General features: G+C 42.9%; 1 protein-coding gene across 2 annotated transcripts in view; it reads right to left on the bottom strand.

The window, feature by feature from the left end:
* The window catches only part of FHL2 (four and a half LIM domains 2), a 145,053-nt gene that overhangs the window by 28,596 nt on the left and 97,074 nt on the right, over positions 1-19,383 (bottom strand). The window contains exon 1 of one of the 2 annotated variants that reach the window (XM_054518627.1): positions 9,529-9,546. The exons of the other annotated variant lie outside the window; for it this stretch is intronic. The gene's annotated coding sequence lies outside the window, so the exon portion shown is untranslated. Of the gene's footprint in view, positions 1-9,528; positions 9,547-19,383 lie in introns of those variants that run through there. 2 annotated transcript variants of the gene reach the window in all.

Below are 19,383 nucleotides of genomic sequence, written 5' to 3'. Positions count from 1 at the left end.
AAGAAATATCAGAATTTCACTGATTCTGATGAGGGAATTACAGACATCTTTGGACAACCCATTAAAACCACCCCAGCCAAGGCAGATAGAGAAAGTCTGTCTGCTTTTGGATGATGTAAGACTTCTACTATTGATGCTTAGCCTAAATCAATGAGGAAACTTTAATGATTTAGAAACTCCAATCTAATATGTAAAAAACCCCCAAAACTTCCATGTTTACTTTCTTAATATTTTATAGTTTTCACATGTAGTGTTAAACAATTTTCTTCAGTAATTTAGAGAAAGGTGCTATGGTTCAATAGCATCAAAGAACTTCTGATTTTCATAGGAAAAGTTGTCTTTAGAAGGATGATATGATGCTATGAGACTCAGATACAAGTGCACCTCTGTGATCACAGGGTCTGACATAGAGATGAAAGCATTTTTGACCATTATGGTCAGTTTGGACAAAGATTTCATTAATTTTTTTAAGTTAGACAGGACTTTTGAGCCAGTTAGCCCTAGTTTCATTCAGGGAAAACTATCTCTTGAAAGAGGTGTCCCAAAGTGAATATGGCAGTGAGACACCTGTGGTCTGTCACTTTCTGTGTAATTGCTCCCATACCCTTCTCTCTGTGGACAATTGAGATGTAGGAGAGGGCTTGCAATGGATGACCCAAACAGAAAGACAACTGTATCTCTTTTTCTGATGCTTTCCTCTCTCCCAGCTGAGTACAAACAGCTTTTATCACTGATGTGCAGAGGAACACAATTTGATCACAGAGGAGTAGTGCAATGATGCTTGAAGAAGCAGACAGAACACCAGAGGAAGCTTCAAGGATCAACCCAGGGATTAAAGGAACGGTATCTGCTAAGGAAAATCCCCCTTGCTGTCAGATGAGTTTCCAAAAGCTGGGAAAGCTGAGGCACCATATTACAGGACTGACAGGTCATTCACTGGACAAGCAGCATTGTCAGAAAATCTATCCCAGGACCTCATGGATTCAAAAAAAAGCCATACAGGCCATTGCACGATAAGGGCAGCCCATCAAAAAACTCCCAGGCAGTAGCTGCCTGTACCATGTGGGGCAGCCACCCTGAACAGCCCTCACCAGGCTGTGAACTGTGTGAAGAAATAATGAAGATTTACAGCAAAGACAGTGGAAGACAACCATTCTTATGGAATGCAGTATTTTCCCCTACTTTCCCTAGCATTCTTTCTCATTCTTTCCCCTCACTAAGGAGGGCCTTTACTTTTAAGGAAACTAGAGTGAAATATTCTGGTCATTGCCATCTTCACTTCTTTGGCTTCTAGGTGTTCACTAAACCCCTCAGCTCCACAGTTTGTTCATCTGTAACCAAGGGTAGAGACCTTAGTGGCATGTCTGCAGAGTGCTTTGGGATAGAGAGATGAAATCAACAACAGGTCAGGGGTCTTCATATGACTCTAAATGATAATAGTGCAGGGACCTATGCAGAGGAGCTCTTGCTTCTTTCCTTTGGATTCAACTTGACTGCCATATGGGGCCTGAATATGACTGATGGGAAGAACCTTTTGGGTTTCCTACTCTTGCAGATGGAATCTGGGATGTAAAATTACTACAGAGGTTGCAGTAATTGCTGGTCTTCTGAGCTGGCAAATACTACCCCTTAATTTAGGATTTATTAATTTTCATATAATCATGATTTATCTTTTCCTATTCTAGATGCATGAAACAAACACACTGTGATTGGTCCAAGAAATTAATGACTCTGTGTTTCTGAGTGCACCAGAGACCTGCTATTCTGTAAAAAATAGCTCCCATTACCTGTGGTGTTCCCAGCAGCACACTTCTGCATTTTTAGGCAAAATCCCCTTTCAAAGTCTTTCTCCCTCCCACTGCTCCACTGCTCACAGCTTCCCCAAAACCCTACTTCTGGGGGTATAATCTGCTTCTGCTCCCCTTAGCACTTTTTCTGCCTGCACTCCTGATCACCCTGCACTGTTATCAACCTCTGGAAATAACCAACAGCAACATTTGAGACTCCCATTTCACTTTATCAGACAGCCAGAGGCCTCAGGAACTCCTGAGCAAAGACAGGTTTGAAAAACTGAGCAGCTGGCAGACACCTTAAGAACTCGCCTAACTAATTTCCAAGGCAGAAGTGACAATGTCCAAGTCATCCCTGGCAGATCTCTGTCTAATTTTCCAAGGAAGGAAGGAAGTGGCGAAAGGAAGGAAGTGGCAGAAGTGGCGGAAGGAAGTGGCAGAAGTGGCGGAAGGAAGTGGCAGAAGGAAGTGGCAGAAGTGGCAGAAGTGGCAGAAGTGGCGGAAGTGGTGGAAGGAAGGAAGGAAGTGGCGGAAGGAAGGAAGGAAGTGGCGGAAGGAAGTGGCGGAAGGAAGTGGCAGAAGGAAGTGGTGAAAGGAAAGAAGTGGCGGAAGGAAGTGGCGGAAGGAAGGAAGTGGCGGAAGGAAGTGGCGGAAGGAAGGAAGTGGCGGAAGGAAGGAAGTGGAGGAAGGAAGGAAGGAATATTTAGACTGAAGTTTTCAGTCTAACATTCATGCTTGTAAAGGATGAATAGTGTCAGGAGAACTTGTCATTTGTAGTTATTCAGATCACACCATAGCAATATGAGAATCACTGAAAGCAGGGTTCCTCCAATTTGTTATGCTGCTCTTGGGAAATATCTTGGGAAGAAAGTGAGAAAACAATGTAATGATATCTCTTCATAATACTCTGCCAGCCTCCAGCAACTTTTGGCTTGGGGATTTCTTAACCTGGAGGCAGTATTCATGCTGAATATCACTTTCATGAACTTGCAGTTCCCTCCTGATTGCCTGAAAGGAAATTCACAGTTTCCAGCAGGCTAAGATCAAAGCTGATGAGTAGGTAGCTCTACTCTGTGTAGCTGAAGAACCATCTTCCTTGTGTTAATTTTGAACATATTACCTACTAGTTTCATTAGAGGCCTCCTAGGTCTTACCTTTGGAGATATAATGAGAAACTTTATTCATATGCTACAGGCTGTTCATGTCTTTGTCAATCTTTATATCTCCCCTCAGCCATGTCTCCTAGGCCAGGGAGTCCCAGTCTGCCTGTTCAGTCTGCATGAAAGTTACTTCTCGTGTTTTATCACTCCTCCTCAAACTTTTTCAATATGACAATTTAGTTTTTCAGGTGATGTGGCCAAAACTTTAACATTCAGTTTGCATTTTGGCTGCATGTGTTCTGTTGGTTTTGGGGTTTTTTTGCAAACCTATATAACCTTTAAATTTCACACCCAGCTAAACATTTCAGAACCATTACTTTATAGCTAAAGTTCCATTTCCATCCCATGGTTTTATGCTCATCTACATTCAGTATAAGAGGCTGTTCTAGTGCCCACTCATCTTTTTTGCTTAAGATCCTTTTCTCTCATCTGGTTTCTCAGTCTTAGAAATTCCCACTAATAATGTCCTATTAATCTCTTTACTGTAAAACCTATCTTTCAATTGGTTTTATGCCATACATGCAAATATCTTCCCTCTTATCCTGTTACTGCTTAGGTGTTTTTAAGGTTTTGTGGTCAGAGCCCTTATTGAATACATGGAAAAGGACAAATAGGCAGATGCTGCCAACCAAAGATCTCCTGTATCTCTATGCTGTTTTTCATCTTACAGGAACCTGATGGATTTGAAGAACATGATTTCTCCTTACCAAGGTATATTGAATTTCTCACAATGTATCATATTTACCCATCTTCTCTACCCTAGTAGTGATTTCTACTAAATTTGTCAGTCTTACCAGGCTCTATTTCTCCCATTTTCTCTTGGAAGAATTTGAAAAGGCTGATGCTGTACTGGATTCATTCAGGTGCTCAGTTCTAAGTCTGTTTTCAATAAGAGGCCATGGACTATTATAATTATTTTAGCTAATTTATCCTTCAGTCCCTTTAAATCTGTTGGATGAACACCATCTGGTTCTAAAATTATCTTCCTATTAATTTTGCTTATTTGCTCCGTACCTCTTCTACAGACACTTCAGCTTGAAATAGATCCTCTGACGATGCCCATAAGGAAGCATTCTGCTGCAGGAAGCTCTCCAAGTTCCTCACAATGAACACAGGAGCAAAAAAAAAGAGATAATTTTGCCTCTTCTGCTACAGCCATCTCTTGCTCAAGGACTGGTTATCTGTTGGTCCCCTCATTCCTCAAACCCATCAACTTGCCTAATATTCAAAAGAAGCATACAGTTGCAAATCACTTCTCAAATTACTTCAGATTCGTAATATTTTGATGTAAGTAGAAACAGTCACTCTCTCCATTCTGACCATGACTGGGGACGTCCTGTTTTGTAGAAAGATCCTTCTGTATGGCAACAATTACTTTTCTTCTCAGCTACTGTTTGTATATACTACAGATAAACTGAGAGGATCTGAGATGTAGGCTCAGACATATATTATGATTGAGTACATGAGCTTAGATTGTGCACTTTGAAGTAGAGTCCTTGCTGTTGATCTTCTTAGGCCTGTGCTTACTTTGAACCCTATAAGCGCTCAGGCCCTTTAAATAATAGGATTAAAGTTAACCTTTGGTTGCTGATATGAATTTCATGTCTACCACTTCACACAGAGCTGAAAAAATATACCATCCATTGTCAGCCTGATAGCAATGTGGATTGTGTTTGTCCCTGCCAAGTTTATATTCCCATGGCTGTCTAGTGGAGTTGCTGTCTTAATGTGAATGAAATTCAAATGTTGTGAGTAAAATGGAAGAAAAACTTGTACCAAAGGCTTGTCTTGAAGATGAAGTGTCTCTTGCAGGAAGATAGGCAATTTTTATGAATCATTAGAGAGGAGTCAGAACTCACATTATGAAGCAGTGCTTATCCTTTTGCTTATCCATAATGTCTAACCACAAAGTCCAGTGAGTCCTGGTTGGGTTGCTACAATATAAATGCCTGGCATGACTGAGCACTGCCCATTTGTGTGTCCCTGAAGAGCCTGTCCACAATGATGCTGACTCTTCCTTGTATCCAGAAGGATTTCCAGGAACCCAGACTCCTCATTTGCAAGGAAGAGTTTCTAACACTTGGATATCCAGCAAAAAATGTGGGGAAGGGGCTGGCTTGTCTGGCAGCAAACACAGCACTGGCAGGCAGTGGGAACTTCACTTGCAGGAGAGGGCAGAGGAAGACCTGTGAGGAAGGCAGACTGCTCTGCCTGAGTGCCTACAGCACTTCCACAGCCATGCCCCCATTGTTTCTCCTGCCAGCTTTCTCTGTAAGCATGCCCTGGACCCAGGAGTCTTTGCTATTTCCTTCACTAAGCCACACATCCACCCTACATTTGCACTGAAAAACACAGGGCAAAACGGCAGAAAGGAAGCATGGCTGCCCTCAGCTCTGGTTCTTAGAAGAAACTCACTTCTTTTTTCTGAATTAGGAAAAAGTGCTATTTCTCACCCCTAAAAGGATGTTGAGAGAAGAAACACTTGCCAGTGAATTGCAGGCCATGCGAGTGTGTAACACATGTGTTTAACCTGTGCTCACACAAATTCCTGACTGGGGCTTATGTGCTGGAGCTGAAAAGTACAACAGAGTTTGTTCTGAGAACTTCCTCTCTGTTGTTGTTCTGTACAAAAAGTGCCATGCTGTATCTCTCTCTGTACAATAATTAGTCTTCCAAACCCCTGAGTGTCCTGCTGCCTTCTACACCCAGCGCTGGAGGCAGGGAGATGTGTTGCAATGGAAACCATGCATAGGGAATTAGGATACCAAGCACTTAAAAAATGGGATAAATAACAGAATAATGGGCTTCTGTGTGATGGCATCAATGGCTTGCAGGTATTTCTGTTTTCATATGGTAATCTCTAGGCATGTTGGGCTTTGCTTCCCTAGCCACAGACTACCAAAAAGGAGCACTAGTCAATGCTGTCAGTGCTTCCCTCCTACAGAAAGCATGCAAATTTCTAGGAAGACCTTGGTGAAAATCTGTTCAACTTGACAGGGAATATGCTGATCTGAAAGCCCTCTAGCTTTGTTTATGGAGTGTGTGAAACAGCTTCTGTCCCCACTCATGTGCCATTTTATTCTCATGACAAAGCACTTATTTTCCTTTTTAAGGAAAGTTTAACTCCAATTTGTTGTGATATGGGAGTTCCAGAGACACTGCAGGAAAAAGAAAGAATATTATAAAAGAGAACCTGCATAAATGGCTTCATAAATGATATTATTGAAAATATGAAGTGAATTTGAGGGAAAATATTTTTCTTCTTGCTCTTTCAGTGTCACTAATTCTTGGTAAGCATGTTTTAACAGTAGCCAGTAAATCAACCTGCAGCAGAAACTTTTTGAGTTTTCTGAAGTTGATGGATCCCTTTGAAATATCTGTGGTAATCCTCCTTCTATGTTTGTCAGAGGGAGTTGAGCAAAACCAGGCAAAATTGCTCCAGCTGCTTTTGGAAAAACTAGGACTGTGTAATATGACCTATGCTTCTCAAAGCTGATCAGTGTTAGATGATGAACATTGTTGAAACAGCCTGAGATTTATTAGCATGAAACTGTACTCACTGTGATATAAAGCCAAAGATAAAATATTGCAGTCAGTAATAATTCATCTCACTGAAAAACAACTGTGTCAGAGTGTCTGTGGTTTGGTTAGACAACATACAAAGAAGGAAAATGGTGAGGAAAAACATGCAAAGGCAATTTTGTGGTACAAATCTACACAAGCTTGGTACTATTAAAATTAAGATGAAAAGAAAGAGATCTGGGTTTTGTTAAAATAATCTGTGGATGCATCTGAGAGAACTCCCATTGATATCTGTGGGGCCAGGATTTCACCCCCAAGTCAGTATTCACATCCACTTCCTTCTCTGGTTTTCTTCTTTGTAAAATAGCCTTTTACATTTTCTGTACTAAAGAAGTGTTTGAATGAGGCTGCCCCCTCACAGCCTCTTGCCAGCTGCAGTCAAAGGTCTGCCTTGTTCTGATGGCTTGCTCTTTGCAAGGGAAAAAGTAAAGTTATTCATCCATTAATCATATTTTTAAATGCTAGGTAAGAACAAAGTATTATTGTTGGAGATTGCCTTTAGAATGGCTTCACTTTGGAAACAGGCTTTGGGTCTTTTTGTTTAATTTCACTTTTAAATTCAAATCCCATGAAAAATCACAGCATTAGTATGTATGTTCCTGTATTTTGTTCCAGCTAAAGACTTTTGGCCAACACAGTTTTTTTAAAAAGCTAATGCTTTGCTGTACATGATTGGAATGCTGCTTTTGCTTCTTGTTTTTAAAAGGGAACACTGTCAATACACCAGTGACTGTAATATTTTAACACTAAGTGCCCAACCAGGATGATTTTCTCATTTATATTGTTTTAGCCTGAGGCTTGGAAGATAGGCAAAGAATTTGAGGACATGAGAAAACTTCTAGCACGTGAGAAGTGAGACTGCTCTATTAAAAAGTACTAGGTCTTGTACATGATTTCTTTACTGCACAATTTACTGTGGAAGCACATCTGTTTAGCTTAATTGCAAGATCTTGTACCAGAGGAGTGAAGGCAGCTGCCATGTCCCACTGGTGTCCCTCTAAAACACTGCAATCTCTGGTGGGACACGCTGCCTTTGGGCCCCAGGTAACAGGAAACTCATCTCACCAATGCTGGGGAGCAGAAGACGGAGCTCTGTGCAGATCTGACCAGACCATGGTGCAGTGGCCAGATGGTTATGGCAGGGAACAGGGAAACATGTGAGGTGCTGGCTGCAGTGTCTGGAGCCTTCCGAGGCACCCACAAAGCTCCAAGAAAAGTGCATGTGCGGATAATTTGGTATTTTACATTACTTTATTCTTCCACTTAAGTTATGTGCTGTTCTTGACATGAAAGTTGGAGCAAACGTGTCCCTAAGCATGTTGTCTCAGCACTATCTACACTGACTGTCACAGCCCACACCAGCACAACCTGGAAAGCTAAGCCAGACATGACATTTTACCTGAGTAACATGGCAGTGAGTGCCTGTCACAGGTGAGGTTGGATACATGGGGGCAACCCCAGAGGCCATGTCTTTACTCATAAATCAAGTAGGACACCAGGACGTCCCAGGCACTGAGATTCACTCACCATGCTGGTCTCCTGACCAGACACGTAGGGCTCTCCCTCCTGGGCATGGCCTAAGAGCAAATCCTATCCCTAGGACATGTTTGGATGTGTTGACTTGATTTCAGAGGCCATGGGTGTGTAATGGCCTGGGCAAAGCCCCGGGGCTGCATTTCCCCCAGGACAGCCCTGGGACCAGACCAAAGTGCTGCACCAGTGGCACCAATGTGAACACCACCTCTCATCTTCAGTCAGTGCCTCTCCAGCAGCTTTAGACCAAGTAATCATCTGACCTCCTGCCGTCGAAATCCTCACCGAGGATCTGAGCTCAACCCCAAGCACTTTGAAGTGGGCTGTCCTTTCCTACAAGCACTGGCCTTGGGTCAGGTCTAAGGAGTCCTGCACCTCAGGGTACCAGGGACCGGAGATCCTGTCAAAGCCCATGAAGCACTCAGCATCTGAAAAAATCTTTCTTTCATTTAACTTCTTGAATAATGGAATAGTAAACAAACTCTAGTGCAATGTGTGATAGCTCTAGCTTTTAGGCTAAAAGTAAATTAGTATTTCTTACCTTTGTGTCATATTTTGTGATCCTTGGATTTAAAAGCTTTTGGTTATAAAAATATTTATAATAAAAATGTATCTGTAAATGCATCCAAATGTACTCACATGTGCAAATAATCTTATTTTTCCTAAGAGGCGTTCTTTTATTGGCTTCATTTGAAAATTAATGCTCTCATGAGATGAGGTTATAAGTAATATAATGTAACAATATCCTGATAATTGGCATTTGGCACTTATTGCTACTGCTATTTTACAGGCTAGTTTTGATGAATTCCTCTTTGACACACAGTTATGATTCAGTGCTTTGCTTTCTTTTTCCTTTTCCCTCAGCTGCTGTAATCCATAGCAAGTAATTGTTTAAAACATGAAATCAGCAGGCATCACCTGCAATTTTCCTTTTTTTTCTTTCATGGCCACTAGAAAATGGTCTGAAAGGGGAAAAAGAAGTAAAATGTTCCTTCTGCCTGGCCACTTTTTTCCCCCCACTATCTATTTATTTTCCAAACATGCAACATAAGGAAGAAAATGCTGATAGAGGGGAAAAAGCCTCCAAAAACTAATGAAAAGCTTTCTGCCTGAAGCAATTCAGTTTGCTATACAAACCAGGGAAGTGTCTAGAGTTAGATATGGTCGTGTTCCTTGAGAACATGAAAACATGACAGTGTATTATTAGTGAAGAAACTAAAGAGCAGCTGTTAGTTAGCACCTGGTTCCCAACAGCAGGCTGGGAATACAAAGAGGGACTCTCTGTGTGTACCCTGGCAGCAAGAGAGGAACAAACATCTTAAAGCCCACTCTTCCCCTGAGAAACAGTGCTTCCCCTCAAGAGGTCAACGCAGAGCCCTGAGTGAGAAGTCGTGGCAAATTGCAGGTGGAAATGAGAAAAGGGCTCAAAAGACAGTGAAAACAAAAACAAGGCACTACCTTACCTTGCTGCAGCCCAGTGCTACCTCTGCTCATGAGTCTGTGAATGAGAGAGGACAGGACAGCCTTGCCTCTTTATTGGATTGCCCAAACTCTATGTTTCATAATTAGACAGTTGGGCATCCGGTGCTGCGGGTGAGCTATAAATATAATATCTCCAAAGCAGCAGCCATGGGCAGGAGATAAGGACTGCAGCATCTCTGTGCTCACCAGCCTTTTAAGGCATCACAGCTAGAGCTGCATGAGATGGAAAGGGCTGTTGTGCTCTTGAGCAGTGCCAGCCCATCACTTTGCTGCATTTGGGAATGCCTCAGGAGGTGCTGCAAGGCACGCTGAGGAGATGGTAATGGTCAGTATTTTGTCTGAGATATGAGTAACTCTAATTTATCAATCAGATTATTTGTCAGGCCTTTGGGATTGACAGAAACACCTTAAGAAGTGCTGACTGCTCTGTGGATGTCACAAACTCCAACACTCCTTCATCCGTCCATCTGTCCACCCCAGGTGTGTAGCCCTGTTGCCGGGTAGTTTGTGTCTCGTGTCCTGCCTTGTTTTTGCCCTGTACCTCCTCGTGCAGGAAGCTGTAGTGTCACCTCACTACAAAAGACAGCAGCTTTAGAGATTAGCCTGAGATCACAAAGTAAGTCTGTGCTGGCAGCAGGACTATAGCTCAGGGGTGAACTTTCTGCTCAGGGCTTGTCGTACCCTTCCTGCTGCAAGGTAAGTGTGGTGCTGGGTGAAGGGGACAATAGGGCATTAAAAAAAAAAAAAGAGCAAGGTTTTTGAGGTGGGAAAAACTCTTCTAGCAGCTCCCATGGGGACAATCTTGCTGGCTGGGGAGGAAAATCTGTCCAAGCAATCTCAGTGCAGAGGTGGAGTTACAACCTGCCTACCTCCTTGCCAATATCAGATCCATCTCTGCATTTCAATGTATGTCTGCAGAGAAAGGTGTAGCAGAGACATGGTCCTTGGTACAAAGCTGAACTATTTTAAGAGAAGGAAAATGAAAACCTCTCTGTAAGATGGTGTGATGAAGAAATAACAAAGAAATAACATCAGGCAGACTCTATGTGCAGGCAAAAGACTCTCTACAGCAACATACTCATCTGAAGAAGTGCTGTGCTGTTGAACCGAGGTTGCGGGTTGTTCCTCCCCCTGGCTGAAGCAGCAGTACTTGATGAGGGGTTTAGCTCCTTTGCTGATTTATTTATTACTTCCACAGTCCTGAAGAGCACGTAATTCCCTTCATCTCCTGCTTCTCTCTCATTTCTTCAGAGCTCTGATTGAGCAATAGTCCTTAGGAGAGAGCATCACCTCCCAGCTTGTCTCTGAGCAGTTTGGACAACAAGTGTAGGTCAAGCTGCAGAGGCTGGATGCTAACACAAACTGTGTGCCAGGCTTTTTGGCATGACAAACTGATTTATGGCTTGACATGGAACCCAGTTAAGTTTTATGCTTTTAACTCCAAACCAATGAGAAGCGGGCATCTGAGGCATTCATCCTACCATTAAAAAGCTCGCAACAGCATGTCCTCACCCTCTGCCAAGCAGCATGATTTGAAAGCCTGATTCAAGCCTCTGGTGGAAAATGGCTTTCACACATCTCCTTTTATCCCTGCAGAAATGTCTAGCTTCCAAGCTCCTCACCATGGGTGAGGAGCATGGCCTAGAGACTTGGGTTAGGGAGGTAAGAGAAATATACCACAGAATTCCTGGGGAAAGTATTGTTCATCCTAGATCTAGTGGCCTTTTGCCTCATATTTCTTTAGCTACCATGTAAACAGCCCTTTCACATTTCCCAGAACAATAAACAGTTATGAAAAGCTGTTTAAGCAGCAAAAAGGGGAAAGTTAAGACATATGTCTTGACAGCTCTGGAAAGCCTCAGCCTTTTTATGTTAACCAAATTTTTTGTTTGCATGATTCAAAGGTGTGGCTGATGTTGTAGAAACAGCCTGGGTAAATGATGGTTGTCCTCTGCCCCAGTCCAGGATGTTCTGGCCACTAATGACATCTCTAATCCCCAGGTGTCAGCCTGACTGCAGAACATTTTTGGATCTGGTGTGCACATCCAGCAACCAGGGACCAGCTTGGGGTAAACGTTGCCTTCCAGAACACTTATCTAAAAACTTGAGAAGGTGGATTACAGATCTGCTAGTGCAAACTTTACTGCTTTTCTCTCTGATAAGAGCAAATGCTCTCTAAAGTTGGTTACCCCACATTGTCCTGCTAATTAAACTGTCCCAGTTTCATTTTGGGTGTTGATTTACTCTCAAGGACCCTCAGCAGGGAAAGGACTCCTTGAAAAAGGATGCTGCCAGAAAGCTAAATCATCAGCAGTGTGTCAGGCCTTGATTCTGTGCTCCTGGCAGCAGGTAACAGCTGAGCCACTTCCTTGAGACAGGCAGGGGAATGCCCCCACACTGAGGGGACCAGCACCTCCAAGGCACAGAAGGGTGGCAGGCTAACAGGAGAGGTATTCCTGTGGATGTTGTCAGAAGCAGAGACATAGCCTTTATGAAAAAGGAGGGGGCTAAGGCTCTCTATCCCACAGCAGTGGTGGCTTTGCTTGGCACAGATCCCCTTATCATTTCCACGGGGCTGTAGCCCAGAGCCAGCCCTGTTGCTTCCATGACTGAGGCACAGGCAGGAAGCAAAGAAAGAATTTCAACCAGTCCTACTCCAAGGTAATGGGATGTGTACGTACAATAAGAGCTGCTTTACAATCACAGAATCATTTAGGTCGGAAAAGATCTTTAAGATCATTGAGTCCAAATGTGCTTTAGAAATGGAAAGGAAATGCTGCAAGCTGTAAAGCACAGCTCCCTTGGAAACCATACCAAGGTGCCATAACCCTTCCAGTGAGGTTAGAGGTTTTACCACTAATCTCTCACAATCAGGATTTGCCCTGCCATTCTCTGCAAGTCACAGAAGATGCCAGAAATGTGGGCATCCCAGAAGAACATAAATGTTCAGGATAGATATAACAACCCAAAATCTAATCAGCTTGTGCTGGTAGTGTGTTTACTAAAAGAACTCTACTAACAGATATTCATGGGAATCTGTCCTTGCTGTTCTGACATTTGTGTTCATGGTAGGTGGCACAGTGATTAAAACTGTGTTATGATGTTGTTGAGCCTTTAATCTAATTTGGGGGATTTAGATGTGAGTTCTGTACTTATGATATTGACTGCCAGAAACTTAGCAGCAGAGCCAGAGGGGAAGAGGGCACCTGTGGAGATTGTGCTGGTTGTCAATACTCTGCCAACCCTTCAAAGTCAGGTTCTCACAGTGAGAAGGATGGGATTAGCATTTGCTGCTATGAGCAGGGGATTTGGCTGTTCTAGCAAGACATCAGCCTGCTGGCTGCTTCTAGCCCTTTACAGCCACAGGTCACACCAGTGCCTTCCAAATTAAACACCTGCACATAAAACTCCACACTCAGCCCTCCCCACACCTCCGGGAGTACCTGGAGGATCCCAGCCCCACCTCCCTCCTGGTGGGCAGCTGTCCTCACTGACACCTTTGTGCCCAGACTATGGAGCACAGGTGAGATGGAGGTGCTTTTCATATGAAGAGCAAAGCAGGGTGATTTTCAAGGGCCTCATCTCTGCCTGATTTCCCCTTCTGCTCTGCATTTTGAGCTGAAGCTCCAAGAAGATGTCATTGCTGCAAAGATAGGCTTGAGAGCAGGTTGAAGCACCCAGAGCCCTGTGACCTGCATGTTTTCCATTGATGCTCTCATCAGCAGTTCACCTCTCACACATTTTGCCATCAAAAGCTGGCATCTGGTGTAAGCCAGTTATCTGTGTGCTTTCTATGGGGGCTGGAGGTGCCTATCTCTTGCTGCTGACTACCTGGTGAGAGATGATGGCTCACACCAGACCTTCCTTCACATAAATTTTGTCACCAGCTAACTTCTAGTTGCTGAATTGATGTGAATGGTGCCTCACTCAGCATGAGATGACCTTGCTTTGAGTAGTGAGCCACAAAAATGCCTCTGTTGGGTGAGATGTAAGTTAACCTAGCCTCTTTTCTTGCCCCTAGCCAGTATTTTGCTTGTGAATATATATATCCCAGAACAATTTTCTGAATTCCCACGGGTTTTGGATTGGGAGCTCTCTGAGACAGAAGCAAATTATATTTAATGACCTTGATGCATTTTTTTTTTTTCTTTCTGTGAATTTCCTGCTGTTTCTGATCCCAAGTGCTTGAGGTGTGTGTTCTGTCCCAAACCCAGTCTCCACAGCTTGTACCCCTTGGGCCTGGTGGCTGTCAGAGGTCAGAGCACAGGCAGGAGTTCTTCTCCTAGCAAACAATGCCACATTTGGGTAAATGATGCAGATGAGCCTGAGTTTGAAAATTCAGACATTCAACTCTCTCCAAAACCTCTAAAACCAAATTTTGCATGGAAAACCTAGGAGGATTTTTCCATTTCTCCCCCTCTCAATCCTGTGTCCCACTCACACTGAGGGAGATGTACCCAGTCCCCAGGCTGCCTTTCTGTGCCTACTTAATGGCCCTGAGTCTTAGGGTTCACTTTGCAGACCTGATGACACAGCACTGACAAATGAAGTGCCCTGAGTGAAGAGTAACTGAGTGGTGACTCTTAAGCCAGAGTCAGTGCTGGATGTATTTTCAGAGTACAAACAAAGTTGGAAAAGCAGAAATCATTTCTTCTTCACTCCTCCACTTATATGCCAAGCAAATACCACAGCTCACAAAAGGCCACTGCTCTTAGCAGCTGTTTCATGGCCCCATCTCTGCCCTTTCCCATTTTGGCTGAAATACTTGTTCAGTATGCTTTAGCTGCTGGTTTTGGATCATGCTAAGGCTTCTTCAGTCCAAAACTAAATCTACCCTCATAATCCACCACAGTTAAGTCCTAACAAAGCTAAGCAGGCTTCACTTAACAACAATAAAACCTTTTGTGGTTTGTAGTGACAAAAGGATCCAAGTGATTGCCTGAGTTCGAAGCAGACGAGATACACAGTCCCAGTAACACTGAATTTTGGTGCCCTCTTTGCCCACTTACCTGTCTGTTTGAACTAATGCCTTTATCCCACTCTACCTAATTGCACCAGTGAGTATATGTGCAAAAAATTCTTTCATGACTTCTTTTAGAAGAGAGGAATTTTCTCCTGAGGTAACTCTTATCTCAGAGAAGTACAGTGCTATAACCCTAGCAGCAGGAGTCAGGAGCTGCCACTAGCAAAATGAAGAAATCAAGAGCCCAGCCTGCTTCACCTGCCTCCAAGTATGAGGCTGCTTGTATAGATCAGGAATTTTACACTAAGCAGTTTTATTTTGGCCTGCACAAACTCAGAAGCAGACTTTTGTAATAGAAACTGTAGATTGCCTTAAGCATAGGTGTAATCACCAGCCTGCCCATAATAAATTATAATAATCCCAGGTCTGGCATTAATTCATGCTGTGACCTTGGACATGACACCCACATCCATGATATCCAACCTGGCAAGTAAATGCAAGTCCCAGTGACGGACAGAGATGGTGCAAGTGCCAGGCACTTTGAAAAAAAATCAAATTAAGCTCCCAAGGGGTCAGGTTTCCCACTTGTAGGGGAAACTATGAGAGAGATCATTGCTCAAGAACAAGATCTGAAAAATACACTGAGATGATAAAAAACCCCAGCCCCCAGTGGACTTACAGTTTTCCACACCCAGTAAAAGGATCTTTCTGTCAGGAGCCCATTACCCAGCAAAATCTCCGCTGCAATAGCTCTTTCCTCACATCTGACTCAAGTTTCATACTGAGTGAGGAGTACATGGTCTTGAATAGAGGTGCTTCAGCACCTCACAATCATCCTGTCTGCACCCATTACTACATGGCAACCAATAAGCTGTTCTTAGGCTACATAAAGTAGGACTTCAGATGTAAAATTCTGTGACAGTCTACTACCTTCAAAGGCACTTCCCAAAACAGCATGCAAATAAAAACTAGCTTAATGCAGCTGGAAATGATGATAAACCTAAAACCTTGCACAAAACTGTTTAAGCCTTGTATTGTGCCTGCACCTTGTGGAGTAGGGCAGTAATCCCCTTTTATGATAATGCCCTAATGCGAGCCTGGTAGCTCAGGTTAGCCTGCTGAAGGCCATCATGTACAATTTGAAACAAGCCCAGCAATATTTAAAAGTTGTGTTTACAAAGAGCAACTGTTGTTGTTACAGAATGTATCCTTCTCCTGGCCACATAATCAACAGGTAACTCAATCTTTGCTAGAGTTTGCTGACAGAAGTGCAGCCTAGGGCTGCCGTGTACGTCTGAGGGTATTTACCACAATGGGAAGAATTTCAGTGTAGAGCCCAGATTAGCCTGGATGCAAGTGCTCAGATTAATGTCCAACCTGCCACCTGCCACTGCCCCTTACCCTGATCCTGTATGTGACTACAGTAAAGCTCAAATGCTTCTTTTCTCTTTATTTTGGTCACTCATTTTCTCTTCCATGGCATCAAAACCTCTGAAGATGATTGAACTAATGCTTCATCTGTCTCAGTGATGTCTTTTGTGAGAGCTCATAGTGATTTCACTGGTGGATTGAAAAAGTTACATATACTATAACTGCTATTAATTTTATGGCTGAATTTAACAGAGAACATGACACTTAACAGGCAGATAGCTGTTTATGGCACCTGAGTTAAATATTAGCTACTTCTGACATCATTTGGGCTGCTCAAAATTTTCAAAAACAATTCAAGGATGAATTATCAGCTCTATGGACATGCATTAATTTGAAAGACTTGACAGACATTTTCAACTATTAAGTTGTTGGAGCACAGAAATCAAAACCATATCATGCTGAGCAAAAACATGACATGTCTCTGCTACATAGACCTTCTCAGCCAAGACTAGCTACATTTTTACACACTGATCAAAATGCACAAATAGCTCTCAGATATTAAATTTTTTGGGGAAAAAACCCCACAGTGTCTTCCTTTTTATGCTTTAAAAAGATGTATTTACATTCAGTATGACTGAAGGACAGTGAGATTACAGTCTTTATCATACAAAATCTGCATTCTCTTTTTACACGTATCCTGACTATGAATTTGCTGACCTTTTTTTGACGCTGCCTGTATGCACACCTCAGAAAACCATCATCCAATGAAATACTAGACCACCTTAGTATTACCATAATTTTCTGTGCATTTCATTCCATGTTCCACCACCTCTTTTCCTCTCACATGTTATGGCTGGCACACCATAACACATGTCTCCCCTACTTCCCTCCTGCCCCAGACATCTGCAGTATCAGCTGCATGGTCTCCCAACCCCTCCTCTCCACTCAAGCCACAAAAACCACAAGGTAATCCTTTGAAGTGTTGCCTCCTTGCCACCACTTCTTTCCCCTCAAGGATTAACCGATGTTTCCTCAAAACATCTGCCATTTCTCACCTTCCCCTCATCCCCCTCACCTCCCCATTTAACCTTATTTTCCTGGAGCACTTTATTACTCTTTGTCTGCCATTGACAAATGTCCTTGTGGTATTCCTCACCTATCCAGCCCTGCACAAGCATCATGTCTGGCCCTGTTTTGGCAGGGTGTGCCAAACCAGGGCAGGAGCTGTGGCCACCCAAACCAGGGCAGGAGCTGTGGCCATCTGTTGCAGCTGTTGTTTCATGGCTCCTTGCCGTGCTGGAGCAGCCCCGGTCTCTCAGGCAGGAGGGCTGCAGAGAGCAGTTGAAATCCATAAATCACCCAGACACGCCAGTTATGCCCAGCCACGGCAGTAAGGGCAGCTGCTGAGAGCAACCCCAGCACCTCTTGGAAAACTCTTCCATAAACAAATCTGCCATTGAATTTTTGGGCACAAATATTAAACATTCTGGACAGAACCCTGCAGAGATGGAGACGAGAAGTTCACAGCTCTCTTTGATCTGTGATCATGCTAATCTTGGCTCCTGCTCAGCAGACAGCAATGCTTCTGTGTTTTAGGAGGAATCTGCTCTTATGCTAGAGTGTATTGAGAAGGTGTTTTTCTGAGTCTCTGCATGAGCCATGGGCATCACCTCTCATTTGAAATTGAACTTGGGCCTGAACAGATTCAATAGTTGATTGCCAAATCTAAAGAAATATGAAAAGAAAGACCTCCTGGCTTTGAAGAGTCTAGAACTAAGAGAGATTAACACGTAGAAAGAAAGAGAAGTTTTTTTCTCTGCCATGCATGCCAAAATGCATTTAGAGCATTCAGTTCTGCATATAATTTCAACAAATCCTAAAGTAAGACTGGATCCCAGACCTGAGGAGACTGACTCTGATCCTGCTCTGGTCTTGATCTTTTGTCAGGAAGGGCTCTGGAGACAACTTTGCCTTCTGGAAATCAAATTTTAAGAAAAACAGATATCAAATACTGACAGATATTGATGATGACATTGATGATGATGATGAGGAGAAACAGGATGAAGAGGAGAAGGAGAAGAAAGTGTGGTAGAGAAAGGCCAGGGGATCCCAGAAATACAGCTCTCAAAGTATCCTTTCTGGCACAGTTGTGTTAGATGACTGAATTGAGAAGCCTTTCTCTTGTGGGACCTTTACTTCCATGATGAAAAATGACTTGCATCATCTCTCAATGTGACTAGAGCAGTTCTGCTCCTTTTCAAACATGTCAGCAGCTCAAATTGCCCAGCTTTTTCTTGGTGGCTCAGTAAATAGGAATGCCAGGATCTTATTGAGGACAAGTATTCTGTATAACACTGTCCAGCCAGCATTGCTTGTGCAAAAACAAAAAAAAGTTATTTACTAAGTCAAAACCATTTTTCACAGAGATGTGATCACGTTAATGTCAAGCAAGCCAAGATTATTCCTCCTGTTCATGTGACCATTGCAAGGGTATCTACAGTGCTCACAAAAGAAGTAAAACTTTTGCCATCAGAGACCAGTTTTGAAACTTTGCAAATGAGGATTTTCACCACTGTCCCATATGAAAATTAAACACAGGGACTGCTTGATGCATTGGCTAATGTGAATCCAGGATTTCGGTGACCAGATGAAAACTAAAATTGTGTTAACAGAACATGGAGTATGTGGAATATAAATTACTTTTGGTTTTAATGTTTTCCAGAAGTCTCTCATCCAGTACATCAACACCTTTGAAAGAAGACGATGCCATCTTGGGGTATTGCATAGGCATAGTTCATGCCAAGCATGTTCATGTCATTTTCACCCCAAAATAATTAGATTGCCATTAATTCCTGTCTCAATACAGTCAAGATCTAATTTAACCACATGTCTATATCTACTATGATTTTTAGATGATTCATATGTACTAGCTGGTGTTTTTATTACATAAAAATTAATACAAGGAGGCCTGAATCTTGCTCTGCCTTTCAGGAGAAGCTCTCCTTCACAATCAGCATGCATGAAAGTAAGCACCAAGATATTTTGTCTGGGCAGAATAACCCACCTATTCAGCAGGCACAAATGCTTCCCAGCTCCGGCAATGGCATGTGTGGGAGTGAAATAGCCCAGGGGAGAAAAGAGGTGTGCAAGGACATGCATACCCCTTAATAAACATCCCTTCAATGAAACACATGCTGTGGACCAGGTCTTGCTTAAAGACAAGTTTCAAGCTGAAAGGTATGCAAGCATGCTGAGAGCATTTCAACAGCATAAAACAGATAACAGAATAATCTGTCTGCAGCTCTAAGTTTTCTTTTCTTTATGCACAGCTGCCTCTAAATAAGGAGATTGTAATGCTGATCTTTGGATTCCTGAATAAATTCATTCCTTACTTTATCTTCAAGCCTGTCTGGCTGTAGGGGTGATTTAAGTGTAACTGGCAGCCACCGTCATTCCATTCCCATATAAGCCACAATTCAGTGAAGGGGTGGACTGTTCTCCT

This window comes from Molothrus ater, chromosome 2 (assembly GCF_012460135.2).
Source record: "Molothrus ater isolate BHLD 08-10-18 breed brown headed cowbird chromosome 2, BPBGC_Mater_1.1, whole genome shotgun sequence".
NCBI classification, from domain to species: Eukaryota; Metazoa; Chordata; class Aves; order Passeriformes; family Icteridae; genus Molothrus; species Molothrus ater.
Note: the sequence above shows the minus strand (reverse complement) of the source record. Positions and strands in the feature narration are given on the sequence as shown.